This window comes from Misgurnus anguillicaudatus, chromosome 18 (genome assembly GCF_027580225.2).
Source record: "Misgurnus anguillicaudatus chromosome 18, ASM2758022v2, whole genome shotgun sequence".
Classification (NCBI taxonomy): domain Eukaryota; kingdom Metazoa; phylum Chordata; class Actinopteri; order Cypriniformes; family Cobitidae; genus Misgurnus; species Misgurnus anguillicaudatus.
This window is the reverse complement of record NC_073354.2, coordinates 33544353-33568626: the sequence shown is the minus strand read 5'-3', so window position 1 is coordinate 33568626 and position 24274 is coordinate 33544353. Positions and strand designations below refer to the sequence as shown.

At 37.9% G+C, this 24274-nt stretch overlaps 1 long non-coding RNA gene across 3 annotated transcripts in view; it reads right to left on the bottom strand.

Annotated features, from left to right (window-relative positions):
* Positions 1 to 24274, bottom strand: part of LOC129429652 (uncharacterized) — a 73170-nt gene that overhangs the window by 38688 nt on the left and 10208 nt on the right. Inside the window, exons 2-5 of one of the 3 annotated variants that reach the window (XR_008639253.2) lie at positions 9588 to 9675; positions 2466 to 2600; positions 2199 to 2329; positions 1889 to 2108 (exon numbers count right to left, since the gene is read on the bottom strand). This is a non-coding gene — a long non-coding RNA (uncharacterized lncRNA). Of the gene's footprint in view, positions 1 to 1888; positions 2109 to 2198; positions 2330 to 2465; positions 2601 to 9587; positions 9676 to 24274 lie in introns of those variants that run through there. The other 2 variants (XR_012358731.1, XR_012358730.1) reach the window with 2 other exon arrangements.

The following is a 24274-nucleotide window of genomic DNA, read 5'->3' as shown; positions in this document are numbered from 1 at the left end:
GGATATCAATGTTTACAGCTCTAAATCTCTATTCTATATCTTGGACACACCAACTCAGTGGTTTAATCGTTTACTCAGTGGCGCATGCGGTCAGTGCTGTGCTTTGGGAACATGAGGTCATGGGTTCGAGTCCCAGCTCTTACTTTTACTTATTGAGATTTCCTTTTGTGTTCACTTTAACACGTTCTTCTCGACCTGTCTGGTTTTCCACACGTGTTATATTTTTGCCATTTTTACTGTTGTCGCTCCGCACAGTGGTTCTGCTCTGCATTTGCTTTGCTTCGGGTTCGGCCTCTGTATTGCGCGCTTTCTGCGCTTTGCACATTTGCTGCGTCGTGTGGTTTTTGCTGTGCTTTGGGTGCTCATTGCGCTGAAGGTGCTTGGCCCCGCAATTGCTGCTTGCAGCTATATTTGTTATTTTTATTGTCAAAAATGACAATCGTTTCGCTAGATAAGACCCTTATGCCTCGTTTGGGATTGTTTATAGTCCTTTGAAACTCCGTTGAAAAAAACTGTTAAGTATTGAATTAAGTATTAAATGTTGGGTTCTATTAAAGTCCATTAAAATTAGAAAAATTCTGCAATGTTTTCTTCAAAAAACATAATTTCTTCTCGACTGAACAAAGAAAGACATCAACATTTTGGATGGCGTGGTGGTGAGTAAATTGTCTGGATTTTTTTTAAATGGACTAATCCTTTAAAGCAACACTATGTAGTTTTTTTACCTTTAAATAATGTCTCTAAAATTATTTCAGTGATAGAACAACTTTTAACTAGACAACTTGTACTGTTGCTGCAACCTGAGCAGCCTCCTAGCTGCTACAAGCACACTCTGAAAGTGGTGGTGGAGGGTAGGAAACACAGCCCCGCCCCTCCCCCTGCCTGCAGAAGAGTGTCTGATTCAACCACATGGGGGAGCTGTAAGTCATCTGCTTTCGTTAAAACCTTCTGATGCGTGCAGCACGGTTACGTGAATGTCTGAGCGACACAAGCCATAGATCTACTAAGCAATATGATGATGAGAGGGCTGTGCGTCATTGCGTCCAAAACGACTCAAAATGGAACCCACAAAATTAACATTACGATGGACTCCAGTGTTGAGAGAGCGATTAATTCCTGTTTTCTCCGAACCAGTCACATTCTAATGTTAAATGTGTGCTCGGGCATCAATCGATAGAAGTACAGGTGCAAGCTTGGGGAGAGGCAGGACAATCATGCTCGGGCACAGTTCAAGGCAACCTTGCCTATTGTGAGTGCGCCCCACGACTACAGTATAGTCAGTTCAATTAAACCGGTTAACATTTGAATTCTATTTTGCAAAATTCCTCAAATTGTCCTTTAAAAGCAGCACAAAACTGATTTTGTCTGGGCCTGCTCCTTTCTAAACAAGGTTATAGTACTAGACAAAGATTGCTGTATCATCTAATCTATTTTATCCTTACAACAAACAAAAAATGGTGCCTCGGCTTTGCCTGGAGAACTTTAATGAGACACTGTTGTGTCTGGCTGATGAGGTAATAATCACGGTCTTATATCTGTTGATATATTGTATCGCAAGTTCATTCCTGCACGAGACGGCTTGTTTCTGCCAACATTTAAATCAAAAAGTGAAGTTATGAGGAGCTTATGAGTTCTCCGTGGAACATGGGCGGTGCAGATCTGCTTTGTAGATAAGGCGTTGTGTTAAAAATATTAATTTTTTTCTTTTCATCTTAATGATCGGATGCTTCTATGTCTTGTTACGTATGGGATGTAGACTGTAATGCCACACAAGAACATGATTAATATCTTCCTCTCATTTCAGTAAGACATGTTGAAGATGGATTTTCCAGATTATTATTATTTTTATGAAATTATTATTTATTATGTCAATTGTACATGCTGCTAATAACCCCATTTGGCATCTTTCATCTTGTCATTTAAAACAAAACTTAATATCAGGTGATGCTGTGATGTTCTGACGAGTCAGACGACAGGAATGTTAACAAAGCCCATGGGCTAATTTGACAGACTAATTTGCCACAGCATAAACACATACTCAGACATAAAAGATTGGAACTGCTTCATAGAATAAAAAAGGCAAAGTCTCGGCTTGCCCAGATGTGTATCTATTGAAGGAAAGATGAAAACAGTTACCTTGCAAGAAACACTCTTAGGATTGACATGAAAATATAAATCTGAGATGATTTTTTTTTTACTTGAGAGACTCTCATGAAAGCCCAGAGGAAAGATTTTATTGCTCAGATGTTGCTCTTTCATAGCTCAGAATGCTTATGGGAGTTTTCAGATATGCTTCATTTGAATGTAAACTTGATCTCAGATGTTTTTCCTAAAAAAACACAAATAAAATAGACACAGACACAATATGGACACAAAAGTATCCAGATCATTAATCTTGGATAAATTTGATTTAAATTGTTTATGTTCATTTTAAAATCTCATTATGACTTTTGATTAAGTCATACTTTGGTATGCTGGCAAATCGTGGCACAGATTGAGACTTTGTTGAAATCTGTTGAGGTCTTAGGAGAAAAATCTGAGTAAAGCAGGAATAAGTTAACATCTCCATTTGGTCTCTACTTTTCACAGCCATGAGACAACTGAAAGTTAAAGAAAATCTCTTTAGTGACAGTATTTTTTTAGTTAAAACTTTAGTATGGGGAACACATCATGACCGTGGACCACAAAACCATCCTTTGTGTATTAGTTCAACATTTAGGACGGTAAACCTAAAGGTCACCTAAAAAAACGTACAAATAAAGATCATTTTAGATGTTCAACGACCATTATGAGCATTGGATTCGCTAGACATGAGATTAAATGTTCATATTTTTATGAAAACCTCTGACTCATTTAGACAGCAGGGGTCACATTAGAGGGACACTCCACTTTTTTGGAAAATAGGCTCATTTTCCCCTATTTTGGAGCTGGAAAGATAATTACATTTGATTTGTACCGTATTGGAATTCGTCCAGCCGATCTCCTGGTCTGGCGGTACCATTTTTAGCATAGCTTAGCATAATACATTGAATCTGATTAGACCATTAGCATCGCGCTCAAAAATGACGTTTAAAACTTGACTCTTCTGTAGTTACATCATGTACTAAGACCAACAGATAATTAAAAGTTGCTATTTTTTTAGGCCGATATGGCTAGGAACTACAGGGAGTGCAGAATTATTAAGCAAATGAGTATTTTGACCACATCATCCTCTTTATGCATGTTGTCTTAGGCCAAGTCCACACGGACACGGGTATATTTATAACCGGAGTTTTCCCTAAAAAAAAATCCCGTCCACACGTGCTCTGTTTAAATTAAATATTCATCCACACGATAAAGCAAAAGCACGCTATCAAGCGCTGTCAAGAGCATGCCACACCAGCAGGCGGGGATATAACCCAAATCGCGTTCCGCATTATAGTGAGATAACTGAGCATCTATCTGTATACATGTTAGAAGCCCTGTTAGCACAGTTATTATTAGCAAGATACGTCCGCCTTTGCACAGAATCATCAACAAAGCAGTCAGCGGCGCACAATATTGACGTCAAACACAGTGGATAACGGCGCACACTTTGACGTCGCAAGGCAAAACCCCCGGTTTTACGCTCTACACGATACCACTGTAACCGGGGTTTCTTAAAAAGCTCACCCTGGCCGGGGTTTTCAAATATGCTCGGTTTCAGTGCCCTGATACTGCGGTTTCGTGTGGACGAACGGCTGAACCGCGTGAAAAAACTCACGGTTATAAAAATACCCGTGTTCGTGTGGACTAGGCCTTACTCCAAGCTGTATAGGCTGGAAAGCCTACTACCAATTAAGCATATTAGGTGATGTGCATCTCTGTAATGAGAAGGGGTGTGGTCTAATGACATCAACACCCTATATGAGGTGTGCATAATTATTAGGCAACTTCCTTTCCTTTGGCAAAATGGGTCAAAAGAAGGACTTGACAGGCTCAGAAAAGTCAAAAATAGTGAGATATCTTGCAGAGGGATGCAGCAGTCTTAAAATTGCAAAGCTTCTGAAGCGGGATCATCGAACAATCAAGCGTTTCATTCAAAATAGTCAACAGGGTCGCAAGAAGCGTGTGGAAAAACCAAGGCGCAAAATAACTGCCCGTGAACTGAGAAAAGTCAAGCGTGCACCTGCCAAGATGCCACTTGCCACCAGTTTGGCCATATTTCAGAGCTGCAACATCACTGGAGTGCCCAAAAGCACAAGGTGTGCAATACTCGGAGACATGCCAAGGTAAGAAAGGCAGAAAGTTAACCACCACTGAACAAGAGACACAATCTGAAACGTCAAGACTGGGCCAAGAAATATCTCAAGACTGATTTTTCTAAGGTTTTATGGACTGATGAAATGAGAGTGAGTCTTGATGGGCCAGATGGATGGGCCCGTGGCTGGATTGGTAAAGGGCAGAGAGCTCCAGTCCGACTCAGACGCCAGCAAGGTGGAGGTGGAGTACTGGTTTGGGCTGGTATCATCAAAGATGAGCTTGTGGGGCCTTTTCGGGTTGAGGATGGAGTCAAGCTCAACTCCCAGTCCTACTGCCAGTTTCTGGAAGACACCTTCTTCAAGCAGTGGTGCAGGAAGAAGTCTGCATCCTTCAAGAAAAACATGATTTTCATGCAGGACAATGCTCCATCACACGCGTCCAAGTACTCCACAACTCGGCCGGCAAGAAAGGGTATAAAAGAAGAAAATCTAATGATATGGCCTCCTTGTTCACCTGATCTGAACCCCATTGAGAACCTTTGGTCCATCATCAAATGTGTGATTTACAAGGAGGGAAAACAGTACACCTCTCTGAACAGTGTATGGGAGGCTGTGGTTGCTGCTGCACGCAATGTTGATGGTGAACAGATCAAAACACTGACAGAATCCATGGATGGCAGGCTTTTGAGTGTCCTTGCAAAGAAAGGTGGCTATATTGGTCACTGATTTGTTTTTGTTTGGTTTTTGAATGTCAGAAATGTATATTTGTGAATGTTGCGATGTTATATTGGTTTCACTGCTAAAAATAAATAATTGAAATGGGTATATATTTGTTTTTTTGTTAAGTTGCCTAATAATTACGCACAGTAATAGTCACCTGCACACACAGATATCTCCCTAAAATAGCTAAAACTAAAAAGTACTTCCAAAAATATTCAGCTTTGATATTAATGAGTTTTTTGGTTTCATTGAGAACATGGTTGTTGTTCAATAATAAAATTAATCCTCAAAAATACAACTTGCCTAATAATTCTGCACTCCCTGTATACTCTTACTCTGGCGTAATAATCAAGGACTTTGCTGCTGTAACATGGCTGCAGGAGGCGCAATGCTGTTACGCAGTGCCCAAAAATAGTCCCCTGCTATTGAAAGTTACCAAGGGGACTATTTTTGGGGGCTGCGCAATATCATTGCGATAATATAAGGATAAATATCAAAACTCTTTGTTCATTTTTGATCGCAATGCTAATGATCTAACCAGATTCAATGGTTTGTGCTAAGCTCTGCTAAAAGTGGTACCGCCAGACCTGGAGATCAGCTGAATAGATTCCAAAACTGTAAAAATCAACTGTTTAACTCCAGGGGAAATGGAAAATGAACATATTTTCAAAAAAGTGGAATGTCCCTTTAAGGCTGCTTTTTAATTTATTCAACTACGGGCTTGACCAAGGGTCAAACAGAAATTGCGCTTTGTGTTAATCGCACGTTAATAAAATTAGTGGCGTTAAAATGTATTTATATATAGACAAAAGATGTAAACAACACTGGTCCAGAACCACTTCCTGTTTCAGTTTGTGACACTTTTTTTTATTTCACACATATATCTGTCAGGATCCCGAATGTTATTAAGTGTATTTTGTCTTGTTTCTGGTGCCGGGATCCTGACACCCCCGTATACGTGTTCTGCGTCTGTGTGGAGAGTCATGTGGTCTGTGTTTATGTTTTGTGTACCGCATGCTCTCCTGTCTTTAGTCTTGACCCTGCCCCCTCGTTTCCTTGTTAATTATTCATGATTGGTTTATTCCCTTCACCTGTTTGTCATTGTTCCCTAGTTTAGTTTTCCCTATTTAAAGCCATTATGTGTTATGTCTTGTGCCGGTTCATTGTGTATCCAATGATACCATGTCGTGTGTGCGCTTTGTCTTGTCGTGTTTATTTTGTAGTCTTTGTCATTATCATTGTTTGCCCCCTCGAGGGTATTTATGATTTAATAAACGTCTTTCAGTTACGAGCTGTCTGCGATTGGGTTCTATCCACCACCACCACACCCTGACAATATCATTATCTTTAAGATGTTTGTTTAACTTTTTGATTCAGTTCTATCTGTTCTGTTGGTTGTATTTTATCCAAGCGTTTATCTAGTGTTAAAAAACTGAAACAGGAAGTGCTTCTGGACCAGTGTTGTTTACTTTTGAAGTGGTCTATACACTGTATAACGGAAGGAATGCTTTTTATTGATTTAACTTCATGAAAGTTGCACTAATACTTTTTTTTACTTTAATATTGTGTGGTAACCATTTTATAAAAGCAATAAGGTACTTGAGGCAAGTGCTGTATCATGAATAAGTAACACTGAAGGGGTTGCCTAACAACGCCCTTCAGCCGTTACTTATTCACGATACAGGACAGCCTCTCGTACCTTATTGCTTACATATATATATATATATATATATATATATATATATATATATATATATATATATATATATATATATTTTTTTTTTTTTTTTTTTTTGAGTGTATAAAATTGTGCAATTTTATAAGGACTTCATTTAGACAACTTTAAGGCATCCTCAGATTCCAGATTTTCAAATATTCGTATCTCGGCCAAATATTATCCCATCCTAACAAGCTTATTCATTGCCCTTATGACTGGTTTTATTGAGTCATATTTACTATTAACTAAAGATTTTGCATCAATAAACTCCTAATTAACTGCTTATTAGTACCTAGTAGCGTTTAAAGAGCACCTATTACGATCCTAAAAACAATAATTTTTTTTGTGTATTTGGTGTAATACAATGTGTTCACGTGGTTTATTGTTCAAAAACACATTATTTTCCACATACCATACTTTATTGTTGCTTATTGTATGTGATTTTGTATAAAGCTCATCGTTCTGTAAAGAGCAGTGTCCTCCGATTGGCCAGCTAACCAGTAAGTTGTGATTACCCTGAAATCCAAGCTGATCGATCAAGCCAGCGCCGCTTGAGCAGGACGTAACTAATTGGTAAGGTAATTAAAAATTACTAAAACATTAAAACCATGTCTGCATTTGTGATTGTAGAAAGGACAAACAACCAGCACTACTCTGCACTGCAAAAAACTTGTGTTTGAGTCATGGTTTAGTCAGTAGTCAATTCTGTAAACGTGAAAACATAGACTACTTACAGGCTGTGAGTCAGAAGCGAGAGGAATTATGATAATGTCATGTCCACGTCAACAGGCCGAGGAAATTGTTGCCTACAATCCGTGTGTTTGTTGTAGCCCAAGAAAAGAGATTTAAGTTGGAAAAGATTTGTATCTTTTGCATATCGTTAACATGTACTAATTAGAGGTCTACAAGGTCCAAAAATTCCTACCCGAACCCGATCAGACCCGTAAATGTGCTACACTGAACCGACCTGGACCCGTCTGTTGTTTTGAAAGCTGGACCCGGAACCGACCCGGACCCGTCTATTATTTAAAAGCTGGACCCGGATCCGACGCGGACCCGTCTATTATTTAAAATCTGGACCCGAACCCGTCCGGGAAGACACAGACCCGACCTGCAAATATTCTTAAGCTAAATGTTATAATAAGTCAATAAACAAGTAGCGAAAATTAAACTTTTTGTCTTAACAATAGAAGTTAGCCTTCTCCCTACTTGTTCCTGACTGTGATGCACAATCCTCATTGCCAAGAAAGTTCTATCCATGTTATTCCTCTCTTGACGATTGAAATGTTTAATGCTTATACCAGCTTTAAAAGTCCACTTTACAGTCATGGTGATTAATAAAGCAGTTTTACATGTGTTGTTTATCGGGTCAACTTGCATAAAAATGTATACTGTTTGCCCATTTGGATTATAATAACGATTGCTCGTTCAGTGCCATGGCTGTTTTCAATAGCTTTACTTCTTTGTTATCATCTCTGTGCTCTTTGAGCAGAGTCTACACGAAAACTGTAGATATAACAGCAAGACAGTCAATTTATAATATTATTATAAAAATTGGAGAAGTCAGTGCAAAACGCGCGGTACGGTGGAATAGGTCCCGCCTTCTAAATAAGGGCGGTTTCACATTTGGTGCGATTGCCTGGTCCGAACCCGAGTTCGATTGCTCCCCCCTCCCCATGCCCCCCATGGACTGTGTTCACATATTATTTTTGCATCCGAACCGCGGTACGCTTGCATCATCAAGCTGCAGCCGGCGCGTTCTCATTCTCTTAAAAATTGACGTCGGCGGACAGACCGTTGTCATCGAAACGACTTTAGTATGTTTGCGGCAGACAGAAGAAAGTGCGTTTCTGTATTATTTCTTTGAAAACAAAACCAAAGGTTTAAAAAAATAAGAACAAAAGTCAAGCAAGCATTCCATGCATTTTGTTGTCAAGGTAAGTGCACGCACACAAACACACACGTCTGTTTTGTTGGGACATTCCATATAATACGTAATTAACAGCGGTTCACTTCCGCGATTTGGTACGAGTGCGCTCACATTAGCAGCGAACCGATCTGGAGTTCACATGAACCGGACCCCAGACCACCCTTTTTAAGCGGACTCGAGTACGTTTTGCGGGTGCGCACCCGAGTTCGGAAGACAGCGTTCACATTATCCAAATGTACCGAACTCTGATGTCAATCGAACCCGGGTACGCACCAAAAGTGCTAATGTGAAAACGCCCTAAAAGAGCCAATTGTCAAAGGTAAAGTCATTGCGTCTCACTGCAGAAGCTCCTGACTGGTAGCCAGAGAAACATTAAAAGAGCACATGCGCATTAGCTGCCTGGTTGGAGCAACCAAATATAAACTTTTTAACGCAATTTTAGCATCATAGAAAAAATGTATGCGACAGTTCATCTAAGTTTTTGTTGCTGTTTTTGATATATTTTATTTAAATTTGAGTGTGTGTTCTCCGAGTCCGATCGACCTCGGGTATTACCCACAATGTTAAACAGACCCGGGACCCGAAGTAATAGCTTGAGACCCGACCCGGACCCGCCTGATCATTTAAAATATAGCCCCGAACCCGTACGGGTCCCGGGTCGGGTCCCGGGTCTTCGGGTCTCGGGCCTTCCGTGTAGACCTCTAGTACTATTACACACTTACTATACACACCAAAGGAAATTTTAAACCGTATATCAGATAATTGGTGCTCTTTAAATGTAAGCTAATAGGCAACTTGTTTAAAGTAAGAATTGGTCCCAATACTAAAGTGTTACCGTCGATCTTACCGGACTTTATAGTCTAGTTTAATTGATGTAACTGTACATTTATCTGTATCTAAAAGTGTTTCCAAACACATGGTTTTGATTACATAAGGGAAAAATGGTTTTCCAGTATTTCTTAAATAGGAAAATAGTCATTTAACACAATGGCTTACCCACCAGCTAGCAGGTGATGAATTGTTTCCTGACAAACCGAAGATGCAGAAAACCACATGTAAAGATGCTCATATAGAGTTTAATTAGAGACCTTCAAAAACAAGGACAAAAAAAACAAAAACAAGTTGTCATTAAATGGCGGTTTCCAAGTGTGTGACATTTAACAACCATTCCGAATAAGACAAAAGACATTTAATGTGAATATATGCACAAATCAGTCAGGATGTGAACCCGCCACCAAAGCACAACTTGAAAGTCTCTTTCTTGCTTTGCATGTTTTGTCGCCTTCGTCTGACTTAGACTTCACAACATGTACTGTAAAAGCACATTGTTCTGTTTCTTTTCTTCTCTATTGTAAAAGCAACATGACACATCCAACAAACTTGTAAAATTGTTTTAACTTTCCATAAACAAGAGAAACAACAAGAGTTAATTGGGAAAGCTTTGTGACATTAAACTTGAGTTTAGATCTCAGACATTCTTTGTGCTTCATAAAACAATTTATGTAAAATATTTTTTGCCACTACTTACTTCCATGTTGTTCTGTGGGAAAAATACATTGTAAACACTTTGCCTTCAGTCTTTTACAATCCATACAATGATAATTCAGTGACAGTGGAAGAGGGGCAAGCGTGAGTGATTTACATGTTAAGTCAATGCAAAGACGCAAATAAGCATCCCGCGGCGCGGAGGACGCGTTCTGCTCGAATTGAGCGTTGAAAATGTATTCTTGTGCTTAACTTTAGAGCTGGTTTTATTCAATGTGTCTGGTAAAGGGCATATACCCACACACACAGGTGTGGAAATTAACCATGCATGCCACCCACATGCCACCCTCGCATGCGGCCCACACTGGTGTCGGATACACGGTTTGGTGTGTTATGGAAGTGGCACAGATGTGTTTATCCTCTGTATCCAGTGTTTTCCAGTTATATACACATGACTCTTTCCTCCCCACTCAAAACGCTCTTAATATTACAGCCCTTCAGACAATTTTACACAGTGAAACATCACAAGATTTGTCTTTCAAGACCCAGGAGAGACTCGATACGAGCCAATGCAGATAAACACAGAAACGGTGACTACGCAGAAACGCTGGAAAACCGTAGAAATGGTCTGAGTCACTTCTCTTGAAGGTGAACTGTTTCAGGAAAAAGAGAATCAAAATATACATGGCTGCTTTAAAATGAACACTAAGCCCTTCTAGGGCTATAACTCTTCTACCAGCTTAGCTGGTGGTCATGTTAAAGCTCAACAAGGTGTGTCTGGAACATCTGAACATGCCATAAATCTGAGGATGTGTTCCGAGACTCCAAACACAGTCAAATAAAACGGGATTGAGTTGACGTCTATTTTTATAACAAAGAACCTTATTCTTATCAAGCACCATATATTTGTTTGATTTTTTAAGTTAGATATATGGTTCCTATGGGTTACATTATAGGTTCTTCATATCTAGAGAAAGTCTTTGTGGGACATAAAGGGATAGTTCGCAGAAAATCAAAAATTACCCCATGATTACTCACCCTCAAGCCTTCCTCAATGCTTATGATTATCTTTTTTCAGAAAGTTATAGACCCCTTGCACGTGACGTCACGCTCTACTCGCGCGAATTATGGACGCCATGACGGACGGCGGAAGTGCTATGTTGTAGACGGACGGCAAGCCGAACAAGTGCGTGTTTGTGTTCGTTAGGGTCATAAAATGGTTATTTCGTGTTGCTATGATGCACCTACCATTACAGAAAAGTGGCATAAATACATTATTTTTACATGAATGTTATTGTTTAATGCTGCAGTGACACCATAAATCATAGCTGCCTGCCAACTCTCACGCATTCACCGTGAGACCCAATTGACCCCATTCTCACACATCCATTTTCACGATGTAAGTAGCTAAACCAGTGCTCGCAGTACTGACACACTTATATTTTAGCGTACCTTCACTGTCTTTTGCGTGCCACCACTTTTCATGTTGCTGGTGCTTTGCTGCAAAGAGCATTTCACTTTATGTGGCGCTGCGCAGGAAGTTCGGCAGCGAGGACATCAGAGTACCGCGAGAGCAAGTCGAAATGTTACAAAAGGGTCCGCCTTTACCTTTGCTCTCGCGTTACTCTGATGTCATACGCAGATCAGTCAGCTCCGCACCAGTCGAACACACAAAGCGTCAAGGTTGAATGGATGAAAAGCATAGACCTGCCAGGTGCACAACACCGGATTCCACGCACGCAGATACCCTCAGAAAACAGCAATTTTAATCAACCATCACTCGCGTGTGCATGTTTGCAAGCAGTACAAGCCTGCGTGATGTTTGCGGTGACAGGTTTTAATAAAAGAGAAAAAAGTCAATTGATATTCGACATCTATAAACAATAATATATACGAAATATAATCATATGGTCTTGACATACACATTATCTGTTGCTTTAGTTTAATATTAAACTACTCATTTAGTTTAATTTGATTGTGACAGTCTCTCTATCACCAATCATAAATCATCACTTTACGCTTCTCTTTCTCAGTGGATAAACTGAATCAAAGCTGCTGTTATCTGCAGTTATACATTTTACAGAGACCAGTAGCCTATTCATTAGATTTTAAGAACTTTTTTGGCACTTTTATCAGAAGAAAAGCATAATAGAAGTGTATAAAATAATAGTAAAGACTCTAATCTCAGGCATTTAAACTCAGTAAAAGCTTTTATTTCAATTAAATTTCTAAAATATGATTCGATTTGTATAGTGAACCATTTTAATGCAGTCTTTTCCAACTATTTAACACAGAAATAGCTAAAATCCACACTATTATCAATTGGCAAATGGTTAGGACCTCTCTCACTCCAAGCTGAACTCAGAAGTTGGCAGCTCTGCAGACTTTTCAGCACCAGTGTATGTGGGTATCCCGTTTACCACATAGTGGTACAAATTATGCGGGCTGAAGTCGGGCAGACTCGGCGATTTAATGAGGTCCGTGAAAATTGAAGGAGGAAGAAGGTAAGGGTCGGTATCCAGTCCCGCTATCTCTAACTTCTCTAAATAGCGCTTTTTGTGAGGACCTACCAAATGCCCTACCTTTACCGATAACTGCACAACAACTTCCTTAATATAAGAAGCCATGTATTTAGTGTAATATATATTTAAACTGTTTAAAACTAATCAAAGATCCCGCTCGTCTATTACTAATCAACCTAGTGCGTCAGTGATTTTGCCGTCCAGCATGGCGTCGTCACGTGGTCTAGGTCACGTGTTTGCAAAGGGTCTATATTAGAAAATGTCCTGGCTGTTAAAAGCTTTATAATGGTAGTAAATGGTGCTTATGATTTGAAGCCCAAAAAGTCTTAAAGGAGACATCTTTAAGTGCTATAATTGGGTCCCCAGTGCTTCTGTCAACCTAGAAAATATAAAAAAGATCAACCCAGTAACTTAGTTTTGGTGAACCATTCTCTGCAAGCATGTGAAAAAATAAGTAATTGAAATTTGGCTCCCCTGGTGATGTCAGAAGGGGATAATACCGCCCCTTACTCTGCAACCACCGCACTGCAATTTAGTGCTGGGATCAACTTATTTGCATTTAAAAGGACACACCCAAAAACAAAGTGGCAATTTTAACATAATATAATAAATTATCTGTGGGGTATTTTGAGCTAAAACGTCACATACATACTCTGGGGACACCAAAGATTTATTTGACATCTTAAAAAAAGTCTTGTGAAATGTCCCCTTTAAAGTACCAAGGACCTAAGGTAACATTGGAGTAAAGAAATCAAAAGTTTAGTTTTGTGTGCTCATGTGCAGATTTTTTTTAAAGTTTAGTGAAAGTATCGCATGCACACGTGAATCTATTGCGTGCGCACGCGAAACTAAACCCGATAGTTTTGCGTGCGCACGTAAAACTATCGCGTGCGCATGTGAAACTATCGCGTTTAGTTTCACGTGTGCCTCGAAACTAAACTTTATTTAATTTTTGCTCCATGTCCTCCGTATTAAAGGGATTGTTCGGCCAAAAATTTAAATAAACCCATGATTTACAGATTCACCTTTAAGCCATCCGAGATTAATATGTATTTGTAAATTATTTTCTAAATTGTCCTAGCTCTTCTAATTTTTATAATGTATAAATATGGTGTCCACCTCCTTCAAGCCCCAAGATTGTGTATCTTTTACAAAAGTAATCCAAACGACTCCAGGGGAGGATATCAGTGTAGTTAACGTAGTATAGACGGGTTGCACGGCGACGTCATTAACTGGTTGCGCGCGCAACCGAGAGGCAGAAAGATAAGATGTGCATTGTGTTGTAGGCTAGTAGCGGTGTCTGTAAGTAAAAATGCCAAGGAGTTGTTGCGTGGAAAATAGTACCAACAGAGTCAGTGCTGGGTGCATGATATTAACAGTAGATGCGACTATTACGTTACTAGCCTAACATTATAATTCATACATGTATCACAGTAACACTGCAAAAATAAAGACAGAAAAACAGATCCAACTAAAATCAAGTTTTCTTTATATACAAACAATAAAGAACGCTTCAATAATTAAGGTTGTTGCAGTAGCGGATCAGAGGCGTATAAGATGGCGGCGTTACCGGAAGCTAGTTATTTTCGTTTATAAAGTTTTAGATATGGATATTTTGTCAACAAAACACATGGATAACCACCAGACGGCCTTTGTTTACCCCCCTGGAGTTGTTTGGATTACTTTTGTGAAAGATTGATGCACAATCTTTGGGCTTGAAGGAGGTGGACCCCATATTCATACCTTATAAAAATCGAAAGAGCTAGGACATTTTCTACAAAAACTAAAAATGGGATCTTTTGATGATTTCATCATCATTTGTCTGAAAAATGATGGAATACGCATCTTAGATGGCTTGAGGGTGAGTAAATAATGGGTTTATTATCATTTTTGGCCAAACTCTCCCTTTAAATATTTACTACCATTATAAAGCTTAGAACAACCAGGACATTTTTAAAGAGCACCTATTGTCAGATTCACGATTTTACATTTCCTTTGATGGGTAAGTGTGTATTAGTACATGTTAACGATATGCAAAAGGCACAAACCCCAAAGTAAACGGTGACTTGAAAAAACGATAATCATATACATCGAGGATGACTCAGGGGTGAGTAAATCATGGGGTCATTTTAATTTTTAGATGAGCTATCCCTTTAAGTAGGATTGAGTCAAACCTGTATTTTTTGAGTGTTAACTAATTCACATAGACTGAACTCATTTTGAAATGCAACAATTTAAACTAAAATACAATACAATTTAAAATATTTTTCCTGAAGATATCCACATATTGCAGTCTCTGACTGTTCACACATGACATTGGGCGTTTTACACTGTACATATGGTGTTCAAAGACCAAGTTTCTTTTGATGTTGCATATAAACAAACCCTCCCACTCTGGTTTATAGATTTGGATCAAATTGTTAACATTGGATGAGTTACATTGCTGAGCAACAGAGATGTTTTTATCAATAGAATCTATCAATAGAAATGACCAGATCGATTCTGGTTGATGGTAGATGTCCGGAGTGCCAAGAAACCAGTGAAAAACACATGAGCTGTGTTCATAAACCATACAGTATTAATCATTGGCCAAGTACACTGTTATTTTTGTGCCTGCAATGCAATACTACAGAAAGGCTTTGTATCAATAAATGGTTTTGTTTAGCAGATTTCTGTAGTAGCCACCGAGTGGTAAAATCCCCACAGAGCTTTGTAGACCTTGCCAGTGTTTTGTCTATGGAGGAAACCCCCGTAATTTATAACAGTTTTTGTGAATTTCTCCGTTTGTTAGTCTGTGTGGCTTTTGATCTGGCACAGCTATGCACAAACAGGCTTTGACTACAATCATTCGCTTGTCTTGTAGTGAAACACAAGAAGCAGAGAACAGAACAGAAAATGCATTGGCCTGTTTACAGTCTGTACTGTATTTATGAGAGCATACTTACTACATAATAATTCACATTTGATTTACAAGGTGGACCACCTAAGGAATTAAGGGAATTAAAAATTACATTTAACATACATGGTAACATGATGAATGGATATTTAATTTTATTTTATTTTATTTTATTTTATTTTATTTTATTTTATTTTATTTTATTTTAATTTTATTTTTATTTTTATTTTATTTTATTTTATTTTATTTTATTTTATTTTATTTTATTTTATTTTATTTTATTTTATTTTATTTTATTATTTTATTTTATTTTATTTTATTTTATACAGTGGCGGCCGGTGAATTCTTTTTGCAAGGGTGCATGATGCAAAGTTCGTCACAACATGTATGTAGCCCGTCATGTCTGTGGTCTGTGGTCTGTGGTCTTTCAAAATATGTGTTCGTTCGGCGCGTCGAGTGAACATATGTATCATGTGTCATGTCAAAATAAGTGCCCGCTGCAGATGCGTCTAAAGGGTTTATGATAAAAGAGACGCTCGTGTTTGCCAGATACTCGAATAATCTCATGCGTAATCAGAGTTTACTGTTAAGGGAGTGTCTTGCGTCTCTTTTATCATAAACCGTTTAGACGCATCTGCAGCGGGCACTTATTTTGACAGAACACATGATGCGCATGGTTCACATGACGCAACAAAGACATATTTTGAAAACACGAGCAACACACATGACACTCCAAACACATATTTTGAATTTGCACCCCTGGGAAGAGCAGTCATGAGCCACCACTTTTATTTTATTTTATTTTATTTTATTTTATTTTATTTTATTTTATTTTATTTTATTTTATTTTATTATTTTATTTATTTTATTTTATTTTATTTTATTTTATTTTATTTTATTTTATTTTATTTTATTTTATTTTATTTTATTTTATTTTATTATTTTAAATTCAAGTTTAAGAAAAAAATACTATATCATGCCCTTATACATAAATTTACAACCCTCTTGCAAAATCTGCAAAATGTTAGGACAGAAGATCTGTGATCAGTGTTAATTGTTATTCTTTTGTAAATTTTTGTAGTAATGTGTTTTAGAAGCTATAAAGGTTTATAAGTTATAAAGGTAAAGAAGCTATAAATATTTACATGTTTCCTTGAAAACAAAATAATGGCATTTATACTAATCATATGTTTATGGTTTTATTTGGTTTTTGATAAATGCATAAAAAACTAAACACATTTCAACAATATGTATTTATTGTTTAGAATGTTAATTTAGATGTTAGTAAAATTAATACTATTTAATATTAAAAATGCATTTTTAATATTAATATTTACATATATTTTAAAATTAATAATTTAATATAAATATATGTGTGTTCTCAATCTTTGTCAGTGTGCGGCCCCACTTGTGTACAGTGTACTCACACCCCCAAAGAAAATTTATGACAAAAACAGTTCTAAAATGTAACATTTGAATTAAACAAAACATTAAATTATACAAAGTTGGTTAGTAGCCTTATTTTTTTAGGTTTAATTACACAGAATTCATGATAAATTGATGTATTTTGCAAAATGTCATAAAACTGGGGCCCCCTGGCACCATCTTGCGGCGCCCCAGTTTGAGAACCACTGATACGAAATTTCGTTATATAGTCACATATTTTTTTGATTCTTTTTTCGTGCTATTATCACGAAATTTAGTGTTTTTTCGTGATCGTATAACGAATTCCTGTTTTCGTGTGATTATCACGTATTGGTTACTCGACTGTTTTGTCCTATTTTCTTACCATTGTCGGCGCTTCGGTTTAGGGTTAGATTTACATAAAATGACATCCCTAACCAAACCCAACTCTAACCCTAACGCCAGGTGACATATAAAAAAATTATCAGAAAAAATAGTATAGATCAATATATAAAGTGACATTTTAATGCAAGCACCAAATCTAACCCTAAACCGAAGCGACAATGGTTTAAAAATAGGAAAAAACAGTCGAGTAACCAATACGTGATAATCACACAAAAACAGGAATTCGTTATACAATCACAAAAAAACACGAAATTTCGTGATAATAGCACGAAAAAAGAATCAAAAAAATATGTGACTATATCACGAAACATTGTGAGACTGGGTAGCAGGCAGCTATACTATTTGTTTTAGTCTATTTGTCTTTATATTTAAAATCGTGATTAACATCCATATAAGTAATCAGCTAAAATGTAATTTTGTTTTTTAAAGTTATGAAATAATACCAATTAAATTTGTGATAATAAATGCACTGTATTTTTGTTTAGTAGGATATTCACTTATTCCTTCTCTATGGTTATTGCAAAGTATTTCTCCACTAACACAATCAGACAAAAGCACATGGTCTCCTGGGATTAACTTCCAATGCTTTTCGTAATTATTCTCCAGATTGCATGCAGTCATCATGATGGGATGAAAAATCGAAACTGTAACCAATAGGAAAAATTGCACGAGTATCATCTGAAACAGAGTATTGTACGCCTGCCCAATATTACTTACAAATCACTGGCTGCCTTCTGCGTTGCTGTTTTACATCTTCTGGTGATTTATCGGTTCAAACGTCAGCTATCTATTGAAAACATATGTCTCATATTAAAGTCTTCCCCTCCACTTCAAATAAATCAACCATACTTGACACTCAACTTTATTGAAGCCACATTACTCAGAGCCAAGCAGAGACTGCTGCCTCCTAAACATTTACATATTTGAGATGACAGATATTTAAAAAATACAAAATTATACACATTTAAATGACTTTCATGAAGCCAGATTTGGTGGTAAATAAAGTGATAATGATCTCGAGTGCAGCTGCGCAACAAATATGACGATGCACAAACGAACAAAACATTTCTCCAGAAAATCGACAACGAATTGAATAATGGCCTTTTTGATCTGGCACACTCTTACTTTGCGCCGTACCACTTACGGACTAATGCAATTATGGGGCTTTCAACGTTTGAACGGCACACCTCATTAAACAGCTTCCTGTGCAAATATCTACGGCCCGAATCAAAGTCTGTCAACACCGAACGATCGTTTGTTATACTCGCCCCATTTTAAGATCAGATGGATGAAAGGGCATGGATTTCAAAAGGTTACGTTCACTGAAAGCTTGCAATAAACAATTACAGGCAGACGAATTTTACAACTTTCCCTTCTGTTTGCCTAGAAATCTTTAAGTTGAAATGATTGATATAAGCTAACAGCTTGACAATGGTAATATAGGTTAGCATTAGCGATGATGGAGGTCTTTTCAACTTTCTTCTGCTTGGTGCCATTCCAATAAACATTTTGAAGGCTGTCAGTTATTGCCGAAATAGCATAGATACGTTCTGTCCGGATAAATAAACAGCAAAAGCCCGTAGCGGTCGAAGAGAACGGGTTATTTTGTTCGTTTTATTGGCAGGCTTCGGTTATATAGAAATACTGCTTATTTTGGTATGTTTCAAAATATCAAACTCATGTCTGTTAATATTAAAAACAGACTGTCAAGTGTTGCACGGCAGGGCAGGCTGTTTTTTCTTTGGCACTGCATGTGTGGCGGGGGAAAACACAGCAAAAAATGTATATAAAATTCCGGCTTGATTTATATTTTACACCGGACTTGAAACAATATTGAATTCCAAAAGGCTTTGGATTGGGATCGACTCTATGCTGAAGAACTAGGTCTAGATACATACTTAAAAACCCAACTGTGAGTAGGCCCACACAAAAATAGACCGGTACATTCCAAACCAATATAACAGTGGCAATACACCATCACAAGACCACAGTAAATGGTAAAATTATTGCGCGCCCATTCTAAAAAAGACCGCTGTGTCCACACGCTGTACCGCAAGCATCAGACAGCACTTAAGCATCCCTTTTTTTAATGTATGACTAACATTCTGCCTGGTTTCCAACAGGACATGGCGAGAACCGTTTCCGTTTACCCCGTCACAATGCAATAAAGCTGCCATCCCTTCAACAACAGGATATGGTCACATTTCGCAATGCCTAAAATGCGCATAAGCAGCATTTTATTGTTTTTACCGCCCACTTCCAATTGCATTTGGAAATCCAAACATGTTTTCACTCTTTAGCCAAGTACGCTATGCCAGTCCATTCAGCAAGGCCAAAATGCGATTAAGAAAGGAAGAGATTACAAGCTGCCATTTGATTTCTTTCAAGCAACAGGAAAAGGTCAGACCTCAGCAGGTCATGGTGTAATTCTGTTCATCATCGACTCTATAGCGTGGCCTTGATCTGCATAGTTCTGGTGAGGATCTTGGGAGTGTCTTACCCACAGCTAAACCAGAAATATAGCTGAACCACAGTTGGTCTTCAAACCACCCACTTCAAACTTCCTCTAAAGGACAAACTGAACCCGAATGGCATTCGCACACATTGTCTGCTTGTGTTTTTAGATATTTAGGTTTTGTTTGGTTCTGTTCTGTTTAATTTATCATCACCTAATTTCAGTGTTGGAGAAAGTTACTTTTAAAAGTAATGCATTACAATATTAAGTTACTCCCCCAAAAAGTAACTAATTGCGTTTCATGGAAAGTAATGCTTTTAAGTTACTTTTGCATTACATTTGTTTCTTGGCTGAGGCTTGATCTCTTTCAGGCCTTGCAGGTGGCTTTTACGAATTAGAGGTTCTGCATTCAGAAATTGCATCTCTCCATCACAAAAATGTCAAGCTCTGGTCTGCCATCTCCGTTTCGGACTGAAACTGTTCCCACTCAGGCGCTCACGCATAGAGTGCGTAAATCTACGTTAATACATTCAGTTTAATGCAGTACATTGTTTTTTTTACATGTAACTCGCATTACTTTTTTTAAAATGTAACTCAAATATTAATTTGTACATTTATAAAGTAATGTGTTACTTTACTCGTTAATTCAGAAAAGTAATATTATTACATAATGCGCGTTACTTGTAATGCGCTTCCCCCAATCTTAAAACTGTCGACATCTTCTAAATGTCAAAACATAAAACCTGACAGCTAGGGTTGCCAACAGTCCCATATTTTGAGCCAAACTGATTTGTCCCTTGTCTTGTTTTTTTATTGCTGCGCTGACATAACCAGTGACTGATAAAACAAGCCTATTCGTTTTTCGACTTCATGCGTCGCTAGGAGAGGCAGATGACATTAAAATCCAGTGAGAGATAATCGAGAGGAGAATGCTATCAAAATGCTCTCGCGGTACTTTGATGTCATTCGCCTGTTGGTTCCAGCACCACTGCATAAAGTCGAACAAACAGCATTCGACTGATCACGACACCGGAGAATGATCACGTCACCTGTCATCCAATCACAGATGAATCAGTATACGTAAGGGGTCATATAATACGATTTTATATTTTCTTTGTTATATAGTGGTTTAGTTAGCTATTTGTGCCTGTATAAGGTGCGTTTCACATTTCGCACGGAAAACGTGAACGTCTGTTGGGTCTTGTCACATGACCTGTGGTGCGCTTGCGACATTCTAAAAAGTTGAAACGTTTTTAACTCGATGCGGTGCGGACACGCCTGGAAAAAACGAGCACGTCGCACCGCGTACGCTTCGTTTAATTATGAGCGCGCATACCGCGCGCCTACATTTGAAATAACGAACTTGAGCGCACAAAAGACGCGAAATGACAATCACCCCTAAGATTGGTATATGCTGGGTTTCCCAACTTTCTTAATCGCATAAGAAACGAGTGATGGAAACGTCAAATTTCGGGGGGGAAAAATCCCTTAATTTGCAAAAAAGTTTTAATGCTGCTTGAGGTGGTTTTTGGCTTATGAAAAATAATGGGAGATGGAAACACATTTGCCAAATAAATTCTGACGTAGCGAAAATTAGACCCACGTGACTGATCGCCTAGCTGTAGAAGCTGATGTTGTCTTTCCCATTAACTCATTCCCAGCCAGTCTTTTTTGAGGAGTTGCCCACCAGCATTTTTTCACAAATGTTTCACAAAATGCCTTCCAGGAAAAAATTCTTCTAAAAATATATAAACATACAAATATATCAAATAAAAGAACAAACCCTCTGCTTTCAAACAAACAATAAACAAACAAACAAAATGGGAAAAAATCGTATGGGTCTCATCTTATCTATATTTTTTCTCTGCTTATAAACTCTTAAATATGGGTATTTTTCTTTACATTTTTTGGCAAAAAGCTGAAATAATTGCATTTTTGTTAAGAAATTTTGTTAGAAATCAGATTCAGAACGATTATTAAAACATACACGGAGTGTAAAAAAATAAACACATTTTGGCATCAGTTTTTTTTATAAATTGCCATTTAGTGGATAATTGCGGTATTGCAGATAACCATAAAAACTCATCAGGAACACGTTTTTTTTTCATGCAAAGGTCTTTGAATTGCCAAGGTAACTCGTCAATGAATGAATTAATGGGGTTCGACGTCGTCGTAATGCCCTTGCTGCTAGTGCCTGCATCAAAAGTCTGCATTTCTTCCTCTGTGCACATCATTTAGTTTGGCAATTACAAGCTGCACTGCTAGTAAATTTATAACTAGAAAAAAAAAATACTCCAGACATCGGTGGGTGCCGTCAACTGTGTGGTTACCATCATTTATTAAAATATCTTATTTTGTGTTCAACAGAAGAATGAAGCCTCAGGAATGATCACATAATTTTCATTTGTTTGGGGGAACAATCCCTTTAATAAACATAGACAAAACTGAATCAAAATAACTTATTTGCTAACGTAACCAAACAAAGGAGTAAAAAAGAGTAAAAAAAATAATTTTTATTCCTCCTCCAGAGGCATAACAATCACATCTTTCCTCTGGCAGAAAAAGTGCACGTGTAAAGTCTGTGTCATCAGTCTAGCTTATTTCTGATTGGAGTAATTGGGTGCGTTACATCTGCCCTGTGTATAACTGCCTCTAGTCTCCTTTACACACATTACAGTGTCAAAACGTGCGGTGAGCCAACAGCCCGTGTCCTTAAACAACAGAGCTGACGCTGGATTTATTTCACAGTAGTGATTAACTGCACAGGAAAACTTGGATAGTCAAAAACACATTCAGTGACTAAATCTCGAAATGGGCATTTTCAACGCTCAACAGTGAAGAATTGGGCCACAGAGTATTATCCTCGCTGTATTTCATAGTAATACATGTTCCATTCAGCAATTCTTCATTAGACTCATGCCAACATTAATTACACTGTCTGCTTTTAACTTGAGTAATATACTTTTAGTCTGTGCCATTAAACACACATCTATAAATCACATCCATGTCGAATGAAGACCTTGGACCTTGGCTTGTGAGATACGGTCCAGAGCCACGTGGATGATGGACCAGGATTTGCTCCCCTCATCGTCTGGACTTGATTACTCAGATTTGCCAATGACTGTGTGGGTTTACTGAGACTCTTAGATACCGCTCGGTCTCATCAGCTCGGGCTACAGCATTCAAACCATATGTGAGCTTGGAGACATAGGTGGGGTGTCATTTACTGACGAATCATCTACCATCGCAGCAGTGTACGTTGCGGTAAGTCTTGAGCATTAGGACAGAGTCTAACGGCCCACCTCGAAGCTTACCATCATGTCTTCAAACTAAGAGCTATGTGATAAAGCGATAAAAGAGAGTAGAGGAATAAGCTTCCTCCACGTTTCCGTTCAATCGCTCCATCTCTCTTAATTCCACAGCCACAGCATTAACCAAAGTGTTTACTGATCAATTTGAGATTTGATTCACCGCAAAACCAACGAATCAGAGTCACGTAAATGTCCTTAGTGAGTGTCATTTGTTTTCATTCATCCTTGATTAGATTTGAGAGTAGCTGGGTTACTCCATTAACACTGCATAAACAAAACAAGGACTTTGAAGTGCAAGTGTGCCTTTCCCAGAAACAAATCCAGCCTTAAAGTTTTATTATCAATGGCCTCGGTCTGTATAGAGCTGCAGTACTGTTGAAGAGCATAAATGCTGTCAATGTGAAATCGAAAAATGCTGTGTTAAACAGATTAAGGACACGACAAAAAAAGTGTGAGACATCGCCAAGTACAAATCCAATGAAGCGCATGATTTTACGGCTGTACAAGTGTAACTGCCCTCTTAACTTTACTACAAACTTGAGTTCAGAATGACCCAATGCATGAGACCTGCCGTAAAACCATAGGGGGAAATTACTAATCTCCATCTTACTAAAATTAAAACAGGAAAACCATATGTAATAAGTTGTCATGCATACAGATATTAAAAGTCAAGCACTCTCATTATGACCACCCAAGACCTAGGTGTCACTTCATCTTACCTCGGGCCAAACTGAAGAGTTCTGCCTTATTGACCACACACGTAAGTGTAATAGTAAAACAGGGAAGATATTAAAAGGAATAAAATAACACATTTCCTTTAAAGGATTGCAATAATGGAAGGTTCTTTTGAAATGAACACTGTTTCCGGAGTCTGCAGCCCTCCAAGGTTCGCCGTCATGGTTCCAAAGCAAGCAATCCAAGAATATCGGATAACAACTCAAATCTTTCCCAACAAAAAGAATAATTTCTGCAAAATTAAATATGAGACAAATGCAAACTGAAATGAGTGAAAGAAAGGCGCTTTGGTTCAAAGTTTTAATTCGGCATAATGTATTAGGAATAAAAACTAAAAAACGTAAGTTAGCCGGACTGCATATTTTTAGGTAAAACTAAACAAACAACTTGCATTCACCTGAAGAAGACACTGGGGCAGTTTAGTACTATTTTAGATTTAGCTATTATAAAGTTATATATTATAGTATATATTAT